Here is a 26814-nt window from a genome sequence, read left to right on the forward strand (position 1 = left end):
CTTCTATGTGTTGAGATGTCAGCTCCCTTATAAAATCCTTTTACCGATATTTGTTGTGTTCATTTTTGCAATGTACATTTCAGCAGTACTTTTGCAATATCCCAACACATGATCATGACCTTCAGAGTTTTGCATGTGGAAGTATTTAAAGAAAGGAACACCTTAGACAGATAGAGGAGGAAATAATTTAGACAGACTCAGAGAAACAAGTTCATGCTTTATTTAGAATAAATTGATGACTACACGGGTTTTCTGTGTGAATAGGAAATCTCTTTTAGGTGCCTTCTGACAGATGCTCCAAATTCAGGAGTCCTTAATTCAGACCCTTTGGAAAATTTGGAAGCACACATGGCCTTCACCTGACTCCGCAGTTTTAAAGAACTTATCTCAGAGAGAAAGCTAATCACACCCAAGAGTGGCATGGTGGTGGTTATGATCCCTAATGGGAACACAGTCGTATAATGCTTGCTTATCAAGGCTTCTTTTTTAACCGGAAAGTCAGGTGGAAAGTCAAGAGTGGTTTGGCCATAATGATCTACAAGGTGGTTCCAGCTCACAGAAACACATGTAAAGAGGCTGCTCACACACAAAACTAAGGTAGAGACCTTGTAGCAATATATCTCCATCTCCACAAGAGGGTCTTTCATGCAACTGATCTTAATGGTCATTGCAGTGAAAACCAGAACTACAGGCTTCATCAAAATAGCCCCTACTAAGAGATTCGCTGCATACTGAAATTCAGGTGAAATGGTCCAGGTGAAATTGATAGGGTATGCACCAACATCTTGCTTATAGTCCCTGAGACATTAAAATCTTGAAGGTAATGAGCTTTCCAGAGTCCAAATGATACAAACTGCACAGCATTGCCATCACATTCTCACAGGCACCAATATGGGTAGCTTGCAATGACTACTTCAAACATGAAAGCAGATATGCAGCTAAGGAGGCCATTCGGTACTAAAAGATGCCATGCAAGCTCCAAAGGATGGAGGCAAGTAACAATCCTACCCAGCTGTGATACCCATGAACCACAACAAGAACTAGAATGGCACGTTAACCATAAGTGTGCAGTCCTGGCATGTATCCTTTGACAGAAACCAACATCTCTGTAATTGGATTTAAGACCCACAAAAAAGGAGATTATACCTGGTACTCGATATCTAGCCAAGTAATCAAAGCTGGTGTGGAGGAGAACCTGTAACCACAACTTTACTAAACCAGCTTAATCCCCAACAACTACCTAAACATTTGTACTTATACCCACCAATTAGTTTAGTCCTCACCTCCATCAAAGTACCTTCTCTTTGCAACAAAAGGAGATTATTACATAAAACCACAACCAATAAACATAGAGTTGTGGAGCCAGTCCCAGATGGATACACCAACAAAACACTCCTGTAACTCAGGCTGGGGGTGGGGGACAGAATGATTGTAAGAGTCAGAGGATCAGGGTGTTAGCTGTAAGATTGTGTATCCTAGCAATGTTAGATGCAACGAACAGTATACCCATGAAGTCTCACTATTATGACTACCTAAACATTATCAGAACAAAGACAATACCAATAGACATGCTAGTATGAATTGGATTTGGGCTCATAAGGCCTCAACTCTAGACAAAAAACTTCAGGTAACTAAAGAACTTTTTCTCTTGAAATCCCACATTTCTCTCTCTCAAAATCCACTGACTTTAATTCGTATGTACATAAATTTTATGTATATTCCTAAATATATAAATACAACTTGTTCATATAATACTACTTGCATGCATAATTTGAAGTTTTGTTTATTCTTGAAAATTTCAAACATGCATTCAATTTATTTCAATCACAAGACTTGCTTTGGAGATGAAACTAGTCTGTGGTGAAGGTAGGCTGTGCATTCATGCTATCTATCATCAGAATCTGCTGTTCTGCACTAGATTTGGGTGAAGTCCTGTCTACAATATGATAAATTATACACAGCAAAAAGTTAGTAAACTGAACATGAACAAGAAAAAAATCTGATTATAACAATATTCTGAGCTTGGTGGTTTTAAAGATCATGCTTTCTCTCCTTTAACAACATAGCTTTCTTGAGGATCACTACTAGAGAATGTCTAAGGCAAATGTGCATGGATAAGCACAATGTTATCACATTGGACCCTCAGAATCCTGCTACGTAACTTGTCACTTCAGTGCCAAGGATCATGAAAGCTAGCATAGAATGACAATGTAGTATTGACAAAGCCTACAATGATGGGCTTTTAAAATCTGGATCATTGAGGGAATGTATCAGGTTGAAGAGCAGTGTGGCTCTCCTGGCTGGAAGGTTTTACTGCTTCCCGACTGTTCCCATCATCACAGTTCTTTGGAGGCCAGTCTCATGTCATTGAACCTCATGGTACTGCCACTTGAGAATGACCTAGAGACAATACTTCTGCACTTCCTGTCGAGTCAATCCAAGTACTGTGCTATAGAAGCTTTCTGAATCTAACTTAGTGGGAGGCATATGCCACAAGACTTTTCACAGATAAAAAAGACAAGGGAGAAATGTTGCAATTCTATTATAATCTCAAAAAGAAAATAAATTATATTACCCTAAAGTAGTAACTTCAAAATATGAAATCGATAAGACCATAGAAACAAATAAGTTATGTATACTATTTTGGCTTATAGTTTTTTCTTTCTCTTTTTCTTTCTTACTCTGTGCATTCACATGCATGTGTGCATGAGTGCACCTTTGGGTGTGTCTGTGTGTGTATCTATGTCTGCATGCATACATGCATGCGCGCACGCGCGCGTGTGTGTGTATGTGTGTCTTGCAGAGCAAACCCAGGGCTTTGCATATACGAGGAAGGCATTTGACAACTGAGAAACCCTCTCAATTCAAGTCTATGATTTCAAGCCCTAGTTTAGAAGTCAATTTCCAAGGTAAATCACTTGAATAATATGCTGTCAAATCATTTGACAAAATGACTATAGGCTGACCTATAAAGTGATTATTAACAAAAGCCTAAATATCCATAAGAACCATGATGTAGGAAGTATGTTCCATAGCACTTTAGTTTGGCTAAGAAGAACAAATTACATTAGAAGATATTTCGGGTGAACAATAATAAAAATCTGGTTGGATTTGCATCACACAGGGAATAAAGTAAAATGATAGTCTTAGAAAAGTATTATTAAAAATCTTATGAAATACATTGGTCTGTGTCTGAGGAGGAAGGAGGAAAACATAGAACAAATTTAAGTCTCACTGTAAAAGGAAGCATCAGTTAATGTAGAGTTGAATTTATGGTATGATAAAAATCTATAGAGAAGTGGTCACGGTTATTTCTTATTGGTGAAATAAAAGGTAAGGATAGACAAATTACCTAAATGAAGAGATTAAGAAAAGCAACATAGGATGGCAAAAGTATACTTTCATACTCTTAAACAACAGTGCTATTTTTCATGTTAATTTTTATATTACAAAAAGAAAAGCACAAAGAAACTCTACACCTAGGTTTATTTTTAATATCTTTCAAGAATATGAAGAATAACTAACATTTTATTTAATTCCTTAGAAGAACAGCAAAACAAACAAAATTGTGTCAACTAGTTCCCAAGAACTTGTAGCCTGGGGAGCAGAGTTACAGAACTTTGAATGTATGAAGAGTTAATGGCACATCCATGAAACTGAGTATCCCAGAACACTTAAAATATGCTACAATATGTAAATATATTCGAAGGCTGGTAGTGGCCCATCTTTTGTGGAGAAATGTCTAAAGATTTTGGCTTTTGAGAAATTTCCTGTTCTTTTCTGGACCAAGTTTTTACACCTCCTGAATGGAGGTCACTTGTAAAGCCAGATCCATGTTTTAGAAAAGTCTACATAAAATTATAAATAGCTTCTTTGGAAGCTTTGGTATGAAAGACAGACCAATTCTCCCTGGAGAAAACTATCCTCAGTTCCTATACATGTGCTCTCCAGGTAAAAGTTATTATCTATGATGGAACCAGTCTACATAAGTAATGAAGTAAAAATTTATATCAGAACATTTTAGCAGTGGAAGTTTCTATTAGAAATTGAGAGTTTTATAACAGCTTAATCATTCAAATCAGAAAGAGTAGGATAAATGAAATTGAGGTATGAACTATGAGCCCTCACAATGTTTTCTATCAGCGGCTCACCTTACATAACATTGCCTTATTAATTGAACAAATGCTCAAATACTATTTGTTGTGTGTGCGGCACAGCTGTAAGCATTTTCCAAGTGTGGACTCAATGAATTCTCATGATAACCAGAAGCAAAGACTGGTGTTGTCCCATTTTACAACATGTAAAACAGAAGCACAGTGTTGGTGTGAACTAGAGGCTGAATTCAACCCAAATCTGACTCCACCATCTATGGTCTTCAACTTTATTGCATACCTCTTGGATACCCTTGTGTTACAGGTTGGATCTCCAAAACTTCATATGTTAAAGGTATATGAATATAGTGCTGTTTGGTAGTGGTGGAACTTTCTGGAGGTCAGGCTTAATATTAGGGAGTTAGGTCATTGGGGTTTGCCCTTGAAGGAAATACTAGGATCCTGACCTGTCCATTTGTCTCCTGCCCCCACTTCCCTCTGGCCACCATTATATGAAACAGTTTTATTCAATCATATATTCCCAGGCACAATATCTTAATTGACTGATGTTTATGAAACCAGAAGGCCAAAATAAGTCTTGCCCCCCCTTTGATTGATTATCTTAAGTGTTTTGTCACAGCAGTGCAAAGCACACTAACATATGTTGTTATTCATGTGTATTATTTCACTCATGAGAATCCTCACCAAGAGGAAAGCCATGGTGTCAATTCACTATTCAACAGCCAGGAGTATCTCAATCCACTTCCTTCCTGAGAGGGTGCCAGCCCTTTGCAATCTTCCAGCTATAGATTTCTTATCTTCTCCCTGCTTTATTTCCTCTCCCCCGTCTTCCCCCTACCCCCAACCCATTTCTTGCCCAGTAAGGAGAAAACAGTCTAGATTGATGGAGTTTCTCCCTTTCACCTCAGCTCTTAGTCTTTATATGAAAGTTACAATTCCAGAGCTTTGGATTTACTCATGACTAAGTCTCAAAGATGATTGGGCAGAAAAGTCTACTATGCACATACATACTATGAATTATAAAAACAAATTTATTAGTTAATCTTTCTTGGTTCAGTCCCATCTTTTTATGTGTATGGGTGTTTTGCCTGCATCTAAGTATGTGTACCAAATTCATGTGTGGTGCCTATGGCGGCCAGAAAATAATCATAGGATCCCCTGGAATTACAGATGATGATTGTGAGCTGCTGTGTAGGTGCTGGAAATGGAAATAGGGTCCCCTGGAAGAGTGGCAAGTGGTTTTAACCACGGAACATCATCTGTCCATCCTCCACTCCCCCTTGTAAAGAGGATTCTTCTACCCCCTCTACGGTGCTATGATACACAGGAAATTCTTTGAAGAGCTGTAGTGTTTCCATGTAGATTAGTCATGTAACTAACTGTTCATCTCTCCTATGTAATCCCTCCTGTGTTTTCTTTGGCAATAAAGAGGTGAAAGCCTTAAAAACTGTGTCCTACAAATTATCCTTCAAAGCTTAAAAAGTATTGCAAATTCTAGGTTTAAGCTTTGCTTCATAAAGACAGACGTTTATTCTTTTATTTCTCTTAAAGCTGCAGTTCACTGGCTGGGCTGCTAAGGCTAATGCATTTTAATAGATAGCACTCATACACTGGAGGCTAGGGGGTGAGAGAGATGCCTGCCTTTCTTCATTTGGCTTTTTATCACCATTATCGCCACCTGACTAGAAAGTTAAAGGGCTGCAATCACTTAGAGATAGGACCGAGGGAACCATCTGTTAGTTGGGGTCAAGAACTTTTCTTTTCTTACTGGGCTGCCACAAGATTGTGACTTGGGTTAATTAACTTTGTCCTTGGGATTTTCTTTAGCCTGGAGTCTAGTGGTCTTTGCTGGATCCAGACTTCCTTTGTTAACTTAAAACTGCTTCTGCATAATATAAAATAACTGTTTTACTGCTCCTCCTGTTTTGGAAACAACAGTTTCAAATTATTGCTCCTTTTTCTGTTTATTCTGTTGCTGATGCTACTTTGCATGATTCTCTTGCAACTCCTAGTAAAATAGTCTGTACATGAGTTACATTTGGTGAGTTTTGTTTCCTCAAACATATTTTAAAGTGATTATTTCCTCCAAAGAAAGTGTTTTGAATGGGATCATATTAATTTTTGGAAAAGTTATAGAAGAAAATTTTTGTATTATTAAGTTTGTGTATCTTCATCACTTAAAGAAAGGTGTATTTCTTTGCTGAATACTTATGCCCCAATTGCTTTTATGAACATACATATATAGGAATATGTACATATAGATATATGGATATGTATACATATATCTAACAAATCATTTTGTAGCCTTAGAAGGCCTAGAACTTTTAACAGTTTGGTTGTCAGCCTAACCTTTAACATTTGAGTCATCTTTTATGCCCTGACCTGGAACTCTCTATGTAAAACAAGTTGTCTTCAAACTTATGTCAAGCCTCCTGATTTTACAAATACCGAGACTATAGACATGTGCTGCTACATCCAGTCTTTAGCATTTTTACTTTACTTAATATTTTAATAGTTTTAAGATTTACTTTTATTTTTTAAATTGTGTGTATTTTGCATGAATATGCCTCATACCAGGAAAGGCCAGAGGTATCAGATCCCTTGGAGTTGGAGTTAGACACGGTTGTGAGGCAGCTACCTGGCATGGGTGGTGGATATCAAATTTAGGTCTTCTGGAAGAGCAGCAAGTGTTCTTGACTATGGAACCACCTCCTCAGAACCTTAATAATGTTTTTGAAAATACATAATTTCTTTTCAATGAACAGGAGCAAGCAGTTTAAGCATAGAAACTTTAAAAGGCCAACCCTCACCCTCCCTGGCGAGGGGATGGGGAATGGGATGGGGAGGACATGGGAGAATCGGAGGGAGAGGGAACTTGGATTGATGTAAAATAAGATGGTTTCTAATTTAAATACAATTCGTATAAAAAAAAGTTCAACCTTGGGCTCTTTTTTTGAGGTACCTCTTGGACATTTCGCTGTGTTAAGATGAAGCTGAATATCTCCCTCCCAGCCACAGCTGTCAGAGACTCATTGAAACGGATGATGAACACAAACTTTGTATGTTCTAACAGAAGCAGTTGGTGATGCTCTGGGTGAAGAGTGGAAGGGTTGTGAGGTTCAAATCAGTGGTGGAAAACAGACTGCCAGCTGTTGAGTAAGGGGCATTCTTGTTAGAGACCAAGGAGAACTGGAGAGAGGAAGGGCAACTCTGTTCAGGATGTGGTGTGGATATCAATCTGAATGATCTCAACTTGATTACTGTAAATAAAATAAAGTAAAGAATGATATTCCTGGACTGACAGATACTACTGTGCCTCTGCAGTTGGGGCCCAAAAGAGCTAGTAAAATCTGAAAGCTTTTCAACCTCGCTAAAGATGATGATGTCCACCAATATGTTTTCGGAAAGCCCTTAAAGTTAAAAAGCCCCTCAGCACCAAGGCACCTTAATTCAGTGTCTTGTTACTCCACATGTCTTGACACAAATGCTGACCTATCGTTCTGAAGAAACAACACACTAAGAATAAAGAGAAGGAGGCTGCAGAATATGCCAAACTTGGCCAAAAGAATGAAGAAGCCAAAGAAAAGCACCAAGAACAGAGCACCAATGGAGGAAGGCTGTCTTTCTGAGATCTCCTACTTCCAAGCCAGAGTTCAGACAAAAGTAAGTCTTGGGCTGGAGAGATGGCTCAGCCGTTAAAAGCTAAGCTCACCACCAAAAATATAAGTAAGTCTTTAAGAGCAACTTGTCAGGAGGTGGTGGCTCACACATTTAATCCCAGCACTCAGGAGGCAGAGGCAGGCGGATCTCTGCTAGTTCAAAGCCAGCCTGGTCTACAACATATTGAAACAAGTTTTGATGGTTTCAGAAAACATATAAAGTATTCTTAGACGACTGATATGAACACTGCAGATGAAGAAAGCGGTAGGACCTCCACTTGCTAAATTCTCTTTCTCCTAAGGAAAGCACATTACTTGCCTACTGAGGGTTTAAATGGCTAAAGTGGCTAAAGGTTGACTACTCTCCAGGCAACCACATCCTGCCTGGTGCTCATGGTCAATAGCCTGGTGCAAGAAACCTAAGCAAGTCATACAAGGCCTGGACACTAAGGACCCTGGGACATCCTTCCATGGCCATGACCAACAGCTTTCCTCAGCTGTCTTGTGCAAAACATTCCTTGGATCATTCTAAACTGCTTGTGTAGGGTGCAAGTTGATTGATTTGGATTTTAAATTTTGCGTGTATATCAAGTACATAGATTCTTTATTTTTGTTATATAGTTTGAACTGCTGATTATGGTGCACTATGAGTCAGGATTTTTCAGTGGTACATTAAAATGTGAAGATATATTAAGAAAAATTAAAAGAGAAAATCATTTGCATGGTGTTAAACAAGTGCTGTAGGCAACAGTATGTAGGTCAGTTGTGGATCTAAGATCTAAATGATGAAATTCAAAACCGTAGAGAAAAAACCAAACAGTAGTCCATGTTCAGTCTCAGAAGTCAGTGGGACTACAGGGCAGCAGGAGCCTCACTTTAGTGTGTAATGTCTCATTCCGGCATGTGAAGAGTAGCTGGAGAATCTCTTGAAAAGTCAATGATGTAGAACAGACCAAAGGGTGGACAGACCACGCTAATGCCTGTTCTGTCTGGGAATCCCTTTGTGATCTCAACAGGACAGGCCACTCTCCTGGGCCTGGCATCCTTATCAGAACGTGACTGATAACATATCGCTAAGAAGGGCTGTGAGAGTGAGGGAGCAGGCAGAGAGCCTGCACCGTGTGGATCACTTCTTTCCCTCCAAATGGTAAATTACACACACTCACACACACACTCACACAGGGTTCTAGTTCACCGTGGTACATAAATGCCTGCCTGCTAGCCATTATTCGAAGTCTGAAGCTACTACATGGGAATTAGAAAGGCCACAAGGAAGAAAGGAAGAGAAATGATTCACCCATTGAATCCACTTACCCTGTCAGCTCAATCTGTTAAAGCTCACTTAGCTATTTATATGTGCTTAGATGTTCATCTCAATTTCTGGCTGTATGGTCACCATAACATGGACATTTCTGGACTCCCATTTCATCTCTGGAGAATGATGCTGGATTACAATCAAATTGGGACTTCCATTTCAAGAGAATTGTGGCAATGTAGTCTTTTTACAGGAGAGGGTCCCTCTAAATTCCCATGCCTCTTTGGTAAGAAACTGTTAACTGCTTTTCTGGGACCAATATTCTTTTTTTTCTATGAAATAATACATCTGAATTTGTCAAATCGTATTGCTATTCTGAAACAATTTACAGTGAGTACTAACTTACAGGTTATAGTGAAGGTAAATACATATGAATTGTTGGAAATTAGTTTTTTTTTAAGAACTGCAAAATTCCTTGTATCCAGACAAAAGTGAAAGCGAAATAGAATTTTTCTTCTTTCTTTTTGTTTTGTTTTGTTTGGCTGCCTTGGAACTTGCTTTGTAGATCAGGCTGCCCTGGAACTGATTGAAATCATCCTGTCTCTGCCTCCCGAGTGCTGGGATTAAAGCTGTGTGTCACCACTGCCCTGCCAACATTCCCATTGATTTAAAAAATATACAATACAAGCCATATCTGGGACAGCCACAGAAAAAAATATTGATGACTGAAGTTAAACTTGATCAATATTAGAGTAGAGCTTAGAACCCAAGCCTCTTGAGTTGATTTTAGAAACCTGAATTGGTCTTCTTGTTTTATGAAACCCATTTGTCTACACAGGAACCTGAATCAGCAGTTGAGACTTGTCCCATGGCAAAATGCTGGTATGAGAGAAACTCAATGAACAAGCAATCCATATGGGGCCACCAAGATAGCACAGTAGATAAGAGTGATTGAGTGATTGCTGCCAATCCTGACAATATGAGTTTGATTCTCCAAGACCCACAAGGAGGAAAAAGAGAACTTCCAGTCGTTACGGCATTCACACGCACCCTTATAACACAATATGGGTACACAAATAAATATATAAATAAATAGATACATGGATAGATAGATAGATAGATAAAGTAACTTTAAATTTTATTTTTATGAACAGAAAAAGAAAAGCACAATTCTGGGAGCTATTTACTGTATCATCAGGAACAGGAAATACAAATGGCTGTCCCACCACTACTCATACAGTGTTTAGGCAAATTAGTTTCTAGACTGAATGTACAATTATATGATACTCTCTGCTCATTTTTCCCTTTGATTGAAAATCGATTCTTTTCTCATACAATATATCCTGATTAGAGTATCCTCTCCCTCTACTCCTCCCAGTTTCTCCCCACCTCCCGCCTCTCATCTGTATCATTAGAAAACAATCAGGCTTCTAAGGGATAATCACAAAATAAAATAAGATAAAATATAAGATGAAACAACAATTAACACATTGGAATTGAACAAAACAAACAAACAGAAGGAGAGGAGCCCAAGGGAAGGCACAAGAAACAGCATCACTTAGGAATCCATGAAAACACTAAACTGCAAAGTATATGATAAAATAAAATTTAAATTAAGCAGCAGGCTTTTTCGTTTGGATCGCAAACCAGCTCCCAAATCATGACACAGAGACTTATAATTTGTTTTTTGAATGCTTGACCTTAGTTTAACTCTTAGGTTAATCTGTTTCTCTTTAACTACATTTTGCCTTGGGGCTTTATTACCTTTCTTTCTTTCTTTCTTTCTGCATATCTGACTTTCCTGCTGTCTCCATGTCTGTCTGGGGGCTGCCTGGCTTCTGGCCCCACGTGTGGTAATCTTATTTCTTTGTTTTCTCCTCCTTGTTCTGTCTCACTTGCCTAGATTTCACCTCCTATTTACTATCTCTGCCTGCCAGCCTCACCAATTCCTCTCTTGCCTAGCTATTGGGCATTCATCTCTTTATTAGACCAATCAGGTGCCTCAGGCAGGCAAGCTGAAATAAATGGAACACATCTTTACATAATTAAACAAAGGCAGGATAAACAAATGTAATGCACCTTTACATCATTAACAAAGGCAGCAAAACAAATGTAACACACCTTCACATAGTTCAAGTAATATTCCATAGCATAAACAAATGTAGCACATCTTTGCATAGTTAAAATAATATTCCACAACAATAATTTTTTTAAAAAAGGAAAGGCCTGTCCTGTTATTGGGAAACATGGAGCTTCCAAAGATGCCATTGAATTTGTTTTTTGTTGGTAATCTACTGCTGGGCATGCAGACTCCCCTAAAGAGTAGTTTCTCCAGTGAGACTCCCTTAAAGGAAATTAACTTTCATTTGCAAGTAGCTATTAATTGGAGATCCTTCTGTGTTAGAGATGTCGGCATGTGTCCACTTTTGTATTCAGCTCCAAGGACCTGTGCAAGCCCTGTTTCTGTTCATTCTTTATATGCACAGGCTTCATCAGACCATAAACTTCAAGCCATTGATAAGCCAGTTTCCTTCTGTGCAAGGTTGCATCCTGACAGTAGAAAACAGACTTGTACTATAGAGCTTCAGGAATGGAACAGTGGTGGCATAAATTCTGCAACACAAATCGGATGGCTCCAGGACCTCTGATATTCCTTGCCGACTGTCAGTATGAAGAAAACTAATGCTCCTGTTCCCAGTCTGTTCAGTTCTACCCATTCATAAGATGTTTCCCTAATCTAGGAAGGCAAATGTTGGAAAGACTAAATATGAAGAGAAGGATTAATCATCTTATCGCAACATGGTGACTTTTTAATGGTTATCTGCGGTACATGTGCTTTCTTTAAAATCACTTGGAGTTTAAACTTGCAATAACAAAATAGAAGTACTTGTGAACAGTCTAGACCTCTGTTACTTGTTTTTAAAATGTTTATTTACTTATCATATTATTTTTCTGTATGTCTGTGTGTGTGTGTGTGTGTGTGTGTGTGTGTGTGTGTGTGTGTGTGTGTGTGTGTGGAGGTCATAGTATCCTTCTGGAAGTCAAGAAAAACTTTGTGGAGTTGGTTCTCTCATTTCACCTTTACTTGTATTCCAAGGAGTGACCTCAGGCTTACATCGCAAGCACATTACCCAATGAGTCATCTTGCCATCCCTGAGTTCTAGGTTTAATTGATCATAGATAAATTTATTACTGAAGCTGAGAAGATGGTTGGTCTACTGCACAAACATAAAGACCTGAGTTCAGAGTCCCAGCAAACGTGTAAAGAACCAAGTCCTTTGGAGCACATTTGCAACCCCAGAGCTGGGGTGGGGGTAGGGAGCAGAGTTAAGCAGATCCCTGACGCTCACTGGTTAGTCATCCTAGAGAAAACGGTGAGTTCCAGGTTTAGTTAGAGAGCCTATCTCAAAGAATAAGGTGGAAAGCAACTGAAGAAGACATCTGACATCAACCTCTGGGCTCCACAGTGACCTATATGCTTTGATGTATAAGAAATACTATATTCAAGATGTTAAATACTAATAATGAGCCATCATTTTGAAGCATAAAGTCAATGGTTTTAACCATCTGTATCTTCAACCCCACACCTCAAAAAATCATTTATGTTGGGTATTTTGATTTTCTTTTAAAAGCATGTACATCTAAAGTATGGGAGTTGTACCACGCTTATATAATTCTAAACTATGACGACTGAGGCAGGAGACTTGCCAGAAATTTGGGGCCAGCTTGGCGAATAGTTCTAGGCCACCCCAGTCAACATGTTGAATTCTATGCCAGCTTGGGCTATATAATAAGAACTTATCTTAAAACACAGGATAATAATGATAATAACAACAACAAAATAAATCCTACCAATGGAGTAAGTCTTCCAGCATATCCATCTGTGGAGGAAGTAACCTTCTTAGTAGTTTGTTATTACTTAAATATTTGAAAATTGTTTCAAAATTATTTTTATGTATATAGGTGTTTTGTCTGTATGTATGTCTGTGACCATGTTCTTGCCTGGTGCCCATGGAGTGCAGAAGAGGGAATCAGTCCCCAAGAACTGGAGTCTTGGTTATAAGCCACCATGTGGATTCTAGTAATCAAACTTGGGTCCTCTAGAAGAGTAGTTGGTGCTCTTAACAGCTGAGCCATCTCTCCAGCTCTATTACAAAGGCCCTCCAGTGCCTGTTTACAGCCAAACATGTATTTATTTACTTGGAAATTATTTACTTTTGTTAAAAATGTAAGGTTTCTCATCTCTGAGCATCATTCTGTGACGTTTGTTTTAGACGAAATTCCTTCTCCAAAGCTAGCACCACCATGCTAAGCATTGTTTCAGAAGGAGAGTTCCCAAGTGTTCTGGGGAACGGCATCTTCTCTGGAAACCCAAATAAGCCCTATATCTTTGTCAAAGGGAATATGCGTCCTTCTCATGCAGTAGCAAAATCAGGCAAGACTGCACATAAACCCTAAGTCACAGTGTTCTGCAGCACAGGTCCTGAACCGTCTTAGTTTCCCCTAGGGTCTTTTGGCTCCTTATTCTCATTGACACAATCTGAAGGATAGACCAGTATTTTCTAAGGAATAAATCTACTTCAGGCCCCTTTTATTCTGAGCAGCCTTGTATAAGATATATCCACATTTTGTCCAGTGTCTCTCATCTTGGAAATTTCTGGGGCACCTGTGGCTGTTACATCTTCCTAAAAATGCTGGTGTTTCATTTGACTTGTTTTGGTTTTTCTTCTCTGTTTTGGATGTTTTAACTTTTGTTTGTCACCACTGTTAATTGGTTTTTTTTTAAGTGTGTGTGTGTGTGTGTGTGTGTGTGTGTGTTTGTGTGTGGTGTAAGCACACATATATATGTGGCTGCGTGTACCTGTGAACTCATACAGAGACCAGAGGTGGGCATATGGTTTCCTACTCTCTCACCCTCTGCCTTATTACTTGAGACAGGGTCAGTCATTAAATCTGGACCTAGGCTGACAGCCTTCAAGCCCCAGTGACCATCCTAGTTCTACTTGTCACAACTCTGGAGTTATAGATGGATATGTACAGCTTTTGACTTGTTTGACTTGGGTGCTGGAGATTTGAACTCAGGTCTTTGAGTTTGCATCTCATACTAATATTCCCTGTAGAATGGTATCTATAGCCATTTAAAAGTGTGCAGTATGCTGGGAGGTGTTGGCACACACCTTTAATCCCAGCACTCAGAAGGCAGAGGCAGGCAGATCTCTGTGAGTTCGAGACAAGCCTGGTCTACAGAGCAAGGTCCAGGACAGCCTCCAAAGCCACAGAGAAAGCCTGTCTTGAAACACACAAAAAAAGTGTGCAGTATGTGGCAGCTCCTCAGGAAAATGGGAATCAGTCTACCACAAGATCTAGCAATCCCACTCTTAAGCATATACCCAAAAGATGCACATTCATACAACAAGGATGTCTGTTCCACTATGTTCATAGCAGAATTATTTGTAATAGTCAGAACCTGGAAGCAACCTAGAAGCCCGTCAAGTGAAGAGTGGATAGAAAAAATGTGGTACATTTACACAATGGAGTACTACTCAGCAGACAAAAACAATGGAATCTTGATATTTGCAGGCAAATGGATGGAACCAGAAGAAACCATCCTGAGTGAGGTAACCCAGTCACAAAAAGACAAACATGGTATGTATTCACTCATATATGGATTTTAGACATAGAGCAAAGTATTACCAGACTACAGTACGCACCACCAGAGAAGTTAGGAAACAAGGAAGACCCTAAGAAAGACATAAATGGTCTCCCAGAGAAGGAGAAAGGGACAAGATCTCCTGAGCTAATTGGGAGAATGGGGGATGGGAGAGGGACTTAGGAGAAAGAGAAGGGAAGAAGAGGAGAAAAGAGGAGGACATTAGAGAGCAAGAAGATCGAGTCAGGGGAAAATAGAGATGAGCAAGAAAAGAGATACCATAATAGAGGAAGACATTATAGGCACTAGGGAAATGTCCAGAGACCTACAAGTTTGACCCCGACTAACAATCTAAGCAATGGTGGAGAGGCTACCTTAAATGCCCTTACCTTATAATGAGATTAATGACTACCTTAAATGCCATACTAGAGCCTTCATCCAGTAGGTGACGGAGGCAGGAGCAGACACCCACAGCTAAACACTGAGTTGAACTCTGGAATCCAGTTGCAGAAAAGGATGAGTGATGAGCAACGGGGTCAAGACCAGGCCAGTGAAACCCACAGAAACAGCTGACCTGAACAAGAGGTAGCTCATGAACCCCAGACTGATAGCTGGGAAACCAGCATAGGACTGTTCCAGACCCCCTGCACATGGATGTCAGTTTGGAGGTCTGGTTAATCTATGGGGCCTCTGGTAGTGGATTAGTATTTATCCCTAGTACATGAATGGACTTTGGGAGCCCATTCCACATAGAGGGATATTCTCTCAACCTAGACACATGGGGAAGGGTCTAGGCACTGCTCCATATAATATGACAGACTTTGAAGATTCCCCAAAGAAGGCCTCACCCTCCCTGGGGAGCAGAAAGGGGATGGGATAGGGGGTCGATCAATGGGAAGCAGGGGTGGAGGGCAGGGAGAGGAAACTGAGATTGACATGTAAAATAAGCTGGTTTCTAATTCAAATAAAAAAGGAAAAAATGTGCGCAGTATGTTTAATTTCTAATTTCTATTGTTTCATTTATTCTCAATTTTGAGAGTAGCTGTGATCAGAAAAAAATGAGATTTTTGATAATAGATTTTTGTATGTGTGTTGAAATTACTTTAGCTTCTAAAATGTAGTTGGATTTTCAATTGTTCAGCATGTACTGTAATCATTTTGTGTAATGTGTATATGTACTTGTACCTGAGTAATATGTTATTGTTAGACACACATTTTTAATGTAATAATATTTTATCGGTAACTTTGCAGTATATAGCACATTTTTATTTTTATGGCTTTGATATAATTCTCTCTATTACATTGAACATATTTTCATACAAAAGTCTGATCACAGTTTCCCCTCCTCCAACTCCTCACAGATCCTTTCCACCTCTCCACCCAACTCCATGCCTTTGCACTCTCTCTCTCTCTCTCTTTCTCTCTCTCTCTTTAGAAAGTAAATTTAAAAAATAAGATTTTTAAAAAAGAAACAGCACAAGAAACACACAAACAAAACACATGAAAACACAAAATAGGAAACCACCATATGCAAGCAAAAGAGCAGTAAAATAAAAATTCCCAAACATAGAAATATAAGTCAAAAATTTACAAAAAATGCCACTGAGTTCATTTTGGTTGGTCATATACTGCTGGGCATGGGGCTCACCCTTTGAAAAGTACTATGGATAATTCTAACAGTTATTTGGTTAATATTTATATGATTTGATTTTTCAAGCATGCAACTTTCAGTATTTCTTTGCTATTTCTTTTTAGCTATGTGTAGTTTAAACAATACTAATTACAACATTTTAATTAACACTCAGATCTTATTTACTTCTTGAAACAGTGTCTTACACTATAGTTCAGGCTAGAATTATGTAGTTAAGCAAACTTCAAGCAAAACTCTTGCCTCAGTTTCCTGAAACCTCAGATTACAGTTACACTAGGCTAGATTACTGTTGTAGTTTTAACTAGACAAGATAAGAACAAAATTTGTAATAACAAAACTTACTGGGTTCATTTCTTCCATCTTTGTGATTTTTGCCATTGGCCCTGTTTGGGTATTTCTTTGTCCTCTATTCCCATTGTCTTTTATATTGTTTAAGATTCATTTCTACATTTCTTATCCTAGTGTTTGCTATCAGGACACTGCCCTGATGTGTGACAGGACATTTGCAGGCCCACACATTGGTCACTGTTTCTGTTTCTTCCCATCGAATTGTACCAGTAGGCATGAGTTATGTCTGTGTGTACTGTGGCTCACACGTATATCAGCTCTAGGAAATAAGGGAATTATCTTGCATCAATTTATTTGCATTCATTCTGATGGCTAAGTGGTCCCAATCTAACCTTTCATTTGAGGATATTGCAATTGATTCTGTCAACATTCTGTCATGAAATAGGTTAGATTGGTTCCTGGAAGGTGGAGAAGCATTTTCTTCCGTGTTTTAGTCACTGGTAAATTGTCTGGGTTTCTATAAATAACCTCCCACCCCGGCTTCTATAAGACACCCTAATGAAATGCACACTGGATCACCAAAACAAAATGACAGGCATGAAAGTAGAAGATAGACTTGTTGAAAAAAGATGGGGATCAATGGATATTAGCAGCAGACAAGAGAGAGTAATGAGGGAAGTAAATTTAAGATCAAAATACATTAGATTCATGTGTGGAAATATCATAATGAAGCTCTATATGCATAATTAATATATGCTAATAAAGTATTTGATCTAATTATATAGGTTTGGAAAATGTTAGCTGTTCTCAAGCACTACAAAATCACAAGTGCTTATCCCTGTACTTAACCAGTGGAAAAATTGATGATGAAGAGGTGCAGTGCATGCACAAAACAGTGAACAAGAGCAAGATTTGTACATAAAGGCTATGCTGCTAGACGAAGGCTGTTATGTGTCTGTTCACAAATGGGTATTTTCTTAGTTTCTTCTCGTAGTGCTGGGATAAACTATTATGATGAAAGCAATTTGAGGGAGAAAAGGTTTAGTCTGGCTCAAAGTTCAAAGATCCACCATGGTGGGGAAGTCAAGGCAGCAGGGATTTCCAGCAGCTGGACATATCAAATCCACATTCAATAATTTGAGAGCGATAAATGCTTGCTGATGCTCATATTGCTCTCTCTACTTTATACAGTTCAGGATCTCCTGCCCAGTGAATGGTCCTGCCTGCAGTTAAGATGGGTCTTCCCACATCATTGAACCTAATCAAGATAATCTCCCACAGATAAGTCCATGTAAGTCCTTACATGTTGTGGAATATTAGTTTAAGATGTGTTACATTTGTTTATGCTGTATAAGATTTGTTTAATGATGCAAAGATGTGTTGCATTCTCTTTTAATTTATATTAGAAACAAACTTCTTTTACATGTCAATCCCAGTTCCTTCTCCTTCCCCTCCTCCCCTGCTCCCCATTGACCCCCTATCCCATCCCCTTTCTGCTGCCCAGGGAGGGTGAGGCCTTCCATAGGAAATCTTCAAGTCTATCATATCATTTGGAGCAGGGCCTAGACCCTTCCCCATGTGTCTAGGCTGAGAGAGTATCCCTCTATGTGGAATGGGCTCCCAAAGTTCATTCATATACTAGGGATAAACACTGATCTACTACCAGAAGCCCCATAGACTACAGAGGCCTCCTAACGGACATCCATGTGCAGGGGGTCTGGATCAGTCCTATGCTGATTTCCCAGCTATCCATGAGCTCCCTGTCAGCTGTTTCTGTGAGTTTCTCCAGCCTGGTCTTGACCCCTTTGCTCATCACTCCTCCCTCTCTGCAACTAGAATCCAGGAGTGTGTTGCATTCTTTTATGCTTCATTTGTTTAACTCTATGAAGCTGTGTTACTGTGTCTGCCTAAAACACCTGATTGGTATAATGTAGAATTGAACTGCTAATAACTAAGCAGAAAAGTGAAATAGGTATAGCTCCCAGGCATGGAAAGTAAATAGGACAAATCTAGAGAAAAGGGGGGAAAGAGAAAAGGAGGAGAGGGCATTCACATAGCCAGTCACAGACTAAGAAGGAAAGAAGGATATAGAGTAAAGAAAGGTAAAAGTCCCAGAGGCAAAACATAGTTAATGAGAAATGGGATAATTCAAGTTAGGAAAGCAGGCTAGAAACAAGCTAGGGCAAGGCCGGACATTTAAAAGTAAGAATAAGTTTCCATGTATTTATTTGGGAGCTGGATGTCAGGCACCCAAAGGGGAAAAAACACCCTCTACTCACAACACTTATAACTCCCGTAAAGTTGACAATTAACACTGACTATCACAGATATTATGAGGGTTGGAGTAAAGAAAGGGGTTCAAGAGGGATATAGAAGCTGAGGCCACAGAGCCACACTTCATCCTTTACATAAAGCAGCAATCAATGTATCCGGCTAACATCTCTGACTCCACAGTACTGCTCAGGCTTTGACAGGCATATGAATCACAGAAGAGTCTAGTTACAGGGAAAGTTCTAGTTCTCTGAATCTGAGAGACCGGAGAGTAGGCTTTCCATCAAGGTATGGTTCTGCTGTTACTGCTGGTAGACAGCAACATTCTAAGCAGTGGGGTCACACATCTTTAGTTAGTTCTCTGAGAAAGGAAGTGTGTTGCATTCACTCTTAACTTCCTAAATCCTAGCATTCTGCCTGGCACAGGGTAGGCTTGAACTATGCTAACTAAATAATGGTTAAAGATAATTAAAGTGCTAGAGGAAGGACTTTTTAAATTTATTGTTTATTTACATATGTGTGGGTGTGTGCAAGTGTAGACATGTCTGTATTTGTGGATATTTGTGTGTGCCTGTGTATGATAGCCAGGGGGGCCCATCAGGTGTTTTTGAGACAGAGTCCCTTGTTGCTTAGCAAACACCAGGAATCTTCCTGCTTCCACCTCCCCCGCAATAGCATTTCAAGCGCCTCTTGCCATGGCTGGCTTTTAAATGTGTGCAGGGGACTGAGCTTGGGTCCTGCTGCTTGTGTTGCAAGCATTTTACCTGAAAAGCTATCTCTCCACACTCTGAATGATCTACGTTGAAAGACAACAGGAAAGGGCTAAATCAATGCTGGGAGGAAGGAAAAAGTGTTAGTCAATTCAAGTCTAGAATTTGCTGTTGGAAGTCATGAAATACGGGACCAATAAAGACTTTGGATAGACGATCAGAGTGATGACAATGAATTTTAAAAATGATTTTTTTTAATTGAAACATAAAATTTAGGGACATTTTCTGCAAATAACTCCAATAATTATCTATCAGATACTAGTATTCTCAATTATAGGTTTTCTATAAGACATGTACTCATTCAATCAACATATATTTTCATGTATAGTCAAGTCTTTACCTCCAGGATTTATTTAATGATCTGTAGCCCAAGTCTTTTTTATTTGCAGAACCTCTCTTCTACATTATGTAAAAAATTAAACATTAGAGCAACCCACATCCCTCAGGAAGCATAATTCATTACTGAATAACACATGGTCAAGATTTGTAATTATAGTTTACGATATTTAGCTACAAGTAACTTTTCATTAATGAATTGGTTATAATTGCTCAGCAACCACCATGAATACACACCATCATTAACAGAGTGAGAAAACACAACTTACAGATGGTCTTTTAAATATAACAAAGTGTTTAAAGATATGAAACATATTAATTATGGGGCTGACAATGTTGGGAATTTAATTAAACAGTTATTGATTTCTATTTTACGAACTTAACTTTGTATTTCTAGATCCATAAATTTCATTTCAAAACTCAATTATTTTTATGTCCCCAAAAAGCTCCTAAAGTCTTGATCAGACATTCACAGGCTTAATGAATTCATTGACCATACACCACCTCCTTCCCCGGATAATCCTGTTTTACGATTAACCAATCACTTTTTAATCTTAGCAACAATCAACAAGGAGGTTATCTATATTGTACAAGAAGAAATAAACCAATCTGATCATTTTTTTAATAGAAAATGTGCTATTTTGAGTTCAGAACATCAAGTGTGAAGGTATTTATTTCTCATTTCTGGGGTGTTGATACCCTACTTTATCTGAAAGTTATCTTTGCAGGTGAATAATTGTTTAAGTTCAGACATTGACAGGGTATTTTGGTGCTGTGTTTTGTCTTTTTTTTTCTTTTCTGCTCCTTTACAACAGAAGTTTATTATACTCTCTGGATGTCTCAAAATTGTGAACCCAAGTGATCCTCCTGCCTCAGCTCTTCAAGTAATTTGGAATATAGGCACACACCACTACAACTGTATTGAATTTCTTTTGAGACAGAGCCTCACTGTGTAGCCCTAGAGCCTTGGCTGGCCTTGAACTCACAGAGATCTACAAGTCTCTGCGAGTGCTTGGATTAGAGGAGCATACCATCATTACCAGCTTATACTGTTTTCTGTTGCCATAGCAAAATACTTGGGACTTGGTGAATTCTAAAGAACAGGAGTATTTTCGTCTAAAGATTCTAGAAATTGATCTATTCAAGAGGATGATGCTTGGCATTTGGTTTGGACCCACCTCCTCATATCATAGCATAGCAGAGAGCATCCCATGATAGGTTAGACAGGATAATCATTCCAGAAGGAACCCACTTTAGTAATGCAGCAATCACCAAGACGTGAATACAGAATGGCTTGCCCTACTTATGAGAACAGAGCCCTCATGGTCTAGTCACCTGCAGAAAGTCCAACCTCTTGTTTACTGAAAATCAAGGTTCCATAACCTAAACTTAAGAACACATATCTAACCTAGAGCAACATGCAAATATATATTCTCAAATAACTGAAACCTGCTTTAACTCTTGAACTCTAATTTGACTCTGTGGCACATGAATTCTGTTTCTTTCTCCCATTTTAACAAAATGTGTTCAACTTTCATACAAGGAAATATGCCTATCTGTTTCCTTTCAAGAATTACTTGTGCAGTAATTATAGTAGACGTCTCATTTATTTGCTATTACTTAAATATATTATGAAAGATGCATGAATTCTTAAAATAGGAACTAGGATTATTTTACTAAAATAATTCCTCCTTAGAATGCCCATTTCTAAAGTCTATTTTTGGCATGGATCTTGAACTTAATTTTGTTCTGTGTTTACTGTGTATCACTGGTCTTCTATTTATAACCAGGGGATTAGCATTCCCAAGTTCCCTTTGGCCCATTATGCTTGGCATCTCATTCCTTCACTGAGGTGTAATTTAAATGTAAACAAAGTAATTTAGGAGATTGAACTACTTAAGTCAAGTGGTATGATCTGTGTTTATTTACTATGAATATAAACATTTTATTAAGGATTTAAAAGTTGGCTATATTAATTGATAATTGTATTTTCTGTAATGATGAAGTATTGATGAATACATTGATTAATATCCTATGTGGCACATTGATTAATATCTTATGTGGCATAAAATTTCTCGTGTGACAAAAATCCATGAAAATTAACAGATCCATTTAAGGCGTAAAGTAAATCTCCAAAGAGTTAGTATGCATTTGAGTATATGTGAAAGGGGTAAATGGGGCTTTGGATGTATCTCAATGAGTAGAATGCTTGTTCTGGCATGCATGAAGCTGTGGTTTCAATCCCCAGTACTGCATAAAGTGAATATGTTGGCACAATCCTATAATGCCAAAACTCTGGAGGTGGAGACAGGCAGTCCAGAAATTCAAAGTTATGTTCTTCTTTAGAAGTTCAGAATCATCCTAGGTCATATGCTGAGTTTATTCCCATCCCAGGATACATAATAGGAGGGGAAAGGGAAAGGAGAGAGGGAGAAAAAGAAGAAGGAAGGGATGTAGCAAAGAAGAGAGGGAGGAAGGAATGGTGGGAGGGGGAAGAAGAGGGAGAGAAGTAGTTTGTATCCTAGACAAAGCAGACCCTGCTGTTTTCTATTCAGTATCGACACTCAACCTTGGCCATTAGACATTAATATGATAAGGGCAACATACAATGTTTTCATGGGTTCTGAATAAACTCTCATTGTCCTAATTTTTAAATGGTTGGCATGGTCCATATCCCCTGAATTTGGGCATGAGGTCTACAACTGCCATTTTGTGCACATTCATTGACAATCAAGAGAATTGCAGCCAGATTGGTCTTGCCAACACAGAAAAACAAAACCTTTGCTTGTGGTCATCTACCAGGTCTCTTGATGTATGAGAAGAAATTACCATAAGACTCTCTTAGATGGTGCTCTGTTTCACAAAGTGCAAAGTTTCTAACACTATAATTGAACTTGTTGAGATTTTCAAATTCAAAGCATGGTTGGTGAATCAATGGCCTCAAGGACACTGAAAAGATTGGTGGAAATGCAGAGCCTCAAGTCTGAATCCACATCTTAGCAGGATCCCCAAGTGATTTGTATGCAAATTAAACTTTCTAAATCATGGTTGTCCGGAAACATGGAGCATAAAACACTCTATGCAGATATGTAGAAAAGTAATTTTCTAAACAAGCAATTATAGACAAAATGGGAGTGTGGAGGCAGGAGTTCTAACTGCAGACACCTTTCATATTAGTTGGGATGTGTATCATTTTTTTTAACTTCAGATATGGTAAAGCTTAGACCTTGTCATTTATTCACATGATATAATCAAGGAAATGAGACTTTAAGAAATGAAGTGACGCCAGAGACTTTAGGCAGAGCTGATTTCTTTTCTTTTTCTTTTCTTTTCTTTTTTTTTTTGGTTTTACGAGACAAGGTTTCTCTGTATTGTTTTGGAGGCTGTCGGGGTCCAGCCTAGCCTCGAACTCACAGAGATCCTCCTGTCTCTGCCTCCCGAGTGCTGGGATTAAATGTATGCGCCACCACCACCCAACCAGAGCTGATTTCTTAACCCACTTGTTTCATTTTGATTTCTTTCTTTTGTGCACGTTAAGTATGTAGGTGCATCCATGTATTTGTATGGCGATCAGAGAAGAACCTGTAGGAGTTGATTGAGTCTCTCCTTCCACCAAGTGGGTCCAGGGATCAAACACAAGTTGTTAGGGATTTTTTTCTGCTGAGCCATCTGGCAGGCCTGGAAATCTCAATTCCTCCTTCTATACTAAATTGGTTTTCTGACACTAGGTCTTGAAAGGAGGTGAAAAGTGAACAAGAATTGAGAAGGAAGGGAAGGTGCTCTCTCATGGTGAAGGATGACTGGAATGAACTGCCATGGTCTGTGCCTCTGGCAAAATTGAGACTAGAGGAGCAAAGGCATCTGCAGTCCAAGAGCGTGTAATGGAAGAATACAGAGAACACTGGAGAATACATTCTCCAAGGAAATTACCAGCACACCCATAATTTAGACGCACACCAAAGCTGTTAAATATAAAGAAGCAATCAACATTATGTAGTCACCATGCTTCTGAAAACAGCTGGAATTCCCAGCTCATGCAGCTGTTTTCTGAGACGCAGTTTGGGAGAGCAGGTTTTACCTGCAGCACTCATTTCTGGTAACATTCATGGACAGGTCTGACAACTGTGTTGTTTGTTGACTTAGCATCACACATCTAGCCAACTGCAAATCTGAACGGCCTAACAAAATACGGATCCTATAACCTAGCAAAAAATACAGACACAACTGGACAAGAAGGGGATTGATGAGTTGTTTCTACTTTATTTAAGAGCAGTTATGTTCCACAAATGGGATCATGAGAGAACATCCAGGTCTGAATGTAGCAGACAGTGAGCTACATTGCATGATTCAGGGACAGCTCTAACATGGGGCTCTCCTGCCTTTTTTCTGAGAAGCCTAGCTCCTTTGCAGCTTTGATATTAACAAAAGAAACAAAGAGGTTCTTTGAGATGCTAAGTCTGCACCAAAACCGAATATCTGAGTTCAATACCCGGGACCCCCATGATGGAGGAAGATAACTGCTACCTCTAAGTTATCCAAAGACTTCCACACACTATAGCATGGGGTTCCTCACTCCCCCATATACAATAAATAAAAAATGAAAGACAAGAAGAAATAACGAAAAACCCCTTTTCTGATGTTCTATACTCGGCAGGAAATAACATGTTTTGAACTGCTTTGATGCTTGTATCAAATTTTTCTCTAGTTACTCATAAAATTTACCAGAAGGTACTGTGAACTCTGATCCCTACCAACAGGAAAACTTACATCTTTATCAAAAACATTATATCAGTGCTCAGGGACATAGAAATGCTAGCTATCCTGATTTGATCAATATCCGCTGCATACATGAATCAAGTAATGACAACATGACCCATATATTTACACAATTAGAATAATTTTGAGACAGGGCATTGCATCCCATGCTGCGCTGAATTCATTATATAGCTGAGGATGACCTTGAATGACTGTTGGAATTGTAGCCTTTTGTCATCATTTGGGATTGTATGTGATACTGTTTTGTGTATACTAGGTACGATCTCAGCTGGTTAAACTACATCTCTAGCCCCTGTACCTTAAAATCTCTCTAATTAGAAAGACTCCTACTTAATTTAGAAAAACAAACTTGAGGAATAGATCCAGAAAAGCTCCAGTTAGTAAATTTTTATTTAATAAAACATTTAAGAAGAGGAGAAAAGAAGGCCGGGGGACTGCTTTTCTCGTTGTATGAATGTTTTTTAAGCGAAGATATATGCAACTTCCTACGGCATTGTTTTGATAGTGTTGTGTCCTTGTCTTATTAAAGAGAGACTGCATTTATAAGTTGTCCTTGGCCTTTGGCCACCCTCTTTCTTACTGTTTTGTTCTATTGTTTTTGCCGAAGTTGTTATTATCCACAATGACCTTGCTCAGTCATTCGTGGCTTCCTCTTGTTACATTGTCAGTTCCTGGGAGTGGACCCAGAACCTTGATAAACATACAGTGAATGAGTACATCCTCCATTGTAGGGAAAGGTAATTCTAGATTTTTCCTTATCTTCAGAATAAGTTGCATGGACTGACCCCGACCTTATTTTCCCAGGTTTTATAGCTCCCTCCTTTAAAGACTCATCTGCCCTATCATGCCCTTCCAAACAGGAGGACCCTCTCACCATCACCATAGTTTCGTACTGAGTGTCTCCATGCCTGATGGCTATATTTCTGGCCATCTACCACCCTATATATCCTACATGGCCTGTTGATGTCTCTCCTTCTTGGTAAAACAAGCAAGACTGCTCTTGACCATACATACATTCTCTGTTCCTTGCTGCACTCCCATGATCTATGGTTACCCCACGTGCTACATACCAGAAATATTCTGTGTACATTTTTTCCTCCTCTCACATATTATCTTTTAGTTTGAATTTTCATTGTCTTACTATTTTGGTATACTGTGTGTGTATATATGTAGGTGTGTGGTGATTGTCAATGAGACTGACCCACATAGGCTCATGTATTTGAGCTCCGGATCCCTAATTGGTGGCACTGCTTGTGGAGGTTTAGGAGGTATGACCTTATTGGAGGATATATGTCACTGGAGGTCAGCTTTGAGAGCTTAAAAGACTCTCACAATTTCCAGTTTGTTCTCTCTGCTTCATGCTACTGCTTCAAGATCAGGGATACCAGCATCCCATTCCTGGTACTATGCTTGGCACCTGCTGCTATGCTGTCCCCACCACCATGAATTCTTACCATCTAGAAACATAAACATTTTCCATAAGTTGCCTTGGTGTGATGGCTATTATTGGTTGTCAACTTGACTACATCTAGAATTAGTTAAAACCAAAAATGGGGGGCACATAGGCAAGCAAGTTTTGCTTAATTCTAATTCAGACCTTTGAGCTAGGAAAATGTGCCTTTAATCCAGATCTTGAGGCAGGAAAACATACCTAATCCAGATCTTTTGAGCTGGGAAAACCCACATCTAACACAGGCCATGCTGGAAGACTACGGCATGGAAGAAGGAAGGTTTTGCTCTTAGCCTGTTTGCTCTTGCTCACTAGCAGATTCATACCTTCGCTGGCACTAGAGCCTACTTCTTTGGGATCCCAGTGAGCACTGAAGACCAGCGGAGACATCCAACCTTTTTGATGAAACAACTACTGGATTCTTGGACCTTCCATTCATAAGTAGTCATTGTTGAATTAGGTGGACCACAACCTGTAAGTTATTCTAATAAATTGGCATGTGTGTGTATAAAGTATAAAGTTGATTTATTATATATGCAGTATATTATATAATTCTACATAAAGAGAGATAGTTATTATATAAGTCCTGTTACTCT

At 38.9% G+C, this 26814-nt stretch overlaps 1 pseudogene; it reads right to left on the bottom strand.

Annotated features, from left to right (window-relative positions):
• Positions 1 to 239: 239 nt before the first annotated feature.
• LOC101836717 lies at positions 240 to 26608 on the bottom strand (annotated as a pseudogene).
• Between the last annotated feature and the right edge of the window lie 206 nt (positions 26609 to 26814).

The sequence above is a fragment of the Mesocricetus auratus genome, unplaced genomic scaffold (assembly GCF_017639785.1).
Source record: "Mesocricetus auratus isolate SY011 unplaced genomic scaffold, BCM_Maur_2.0 Super-Scaffold_100003, whole genome shotgun sequence".
NCBI classification, from domain to species: Eukaryota; Metazoa; Chordata; class Mammalia; order Rodentia; family Cricetidae; genus Mesocricetus; species Mesocricetus auratus.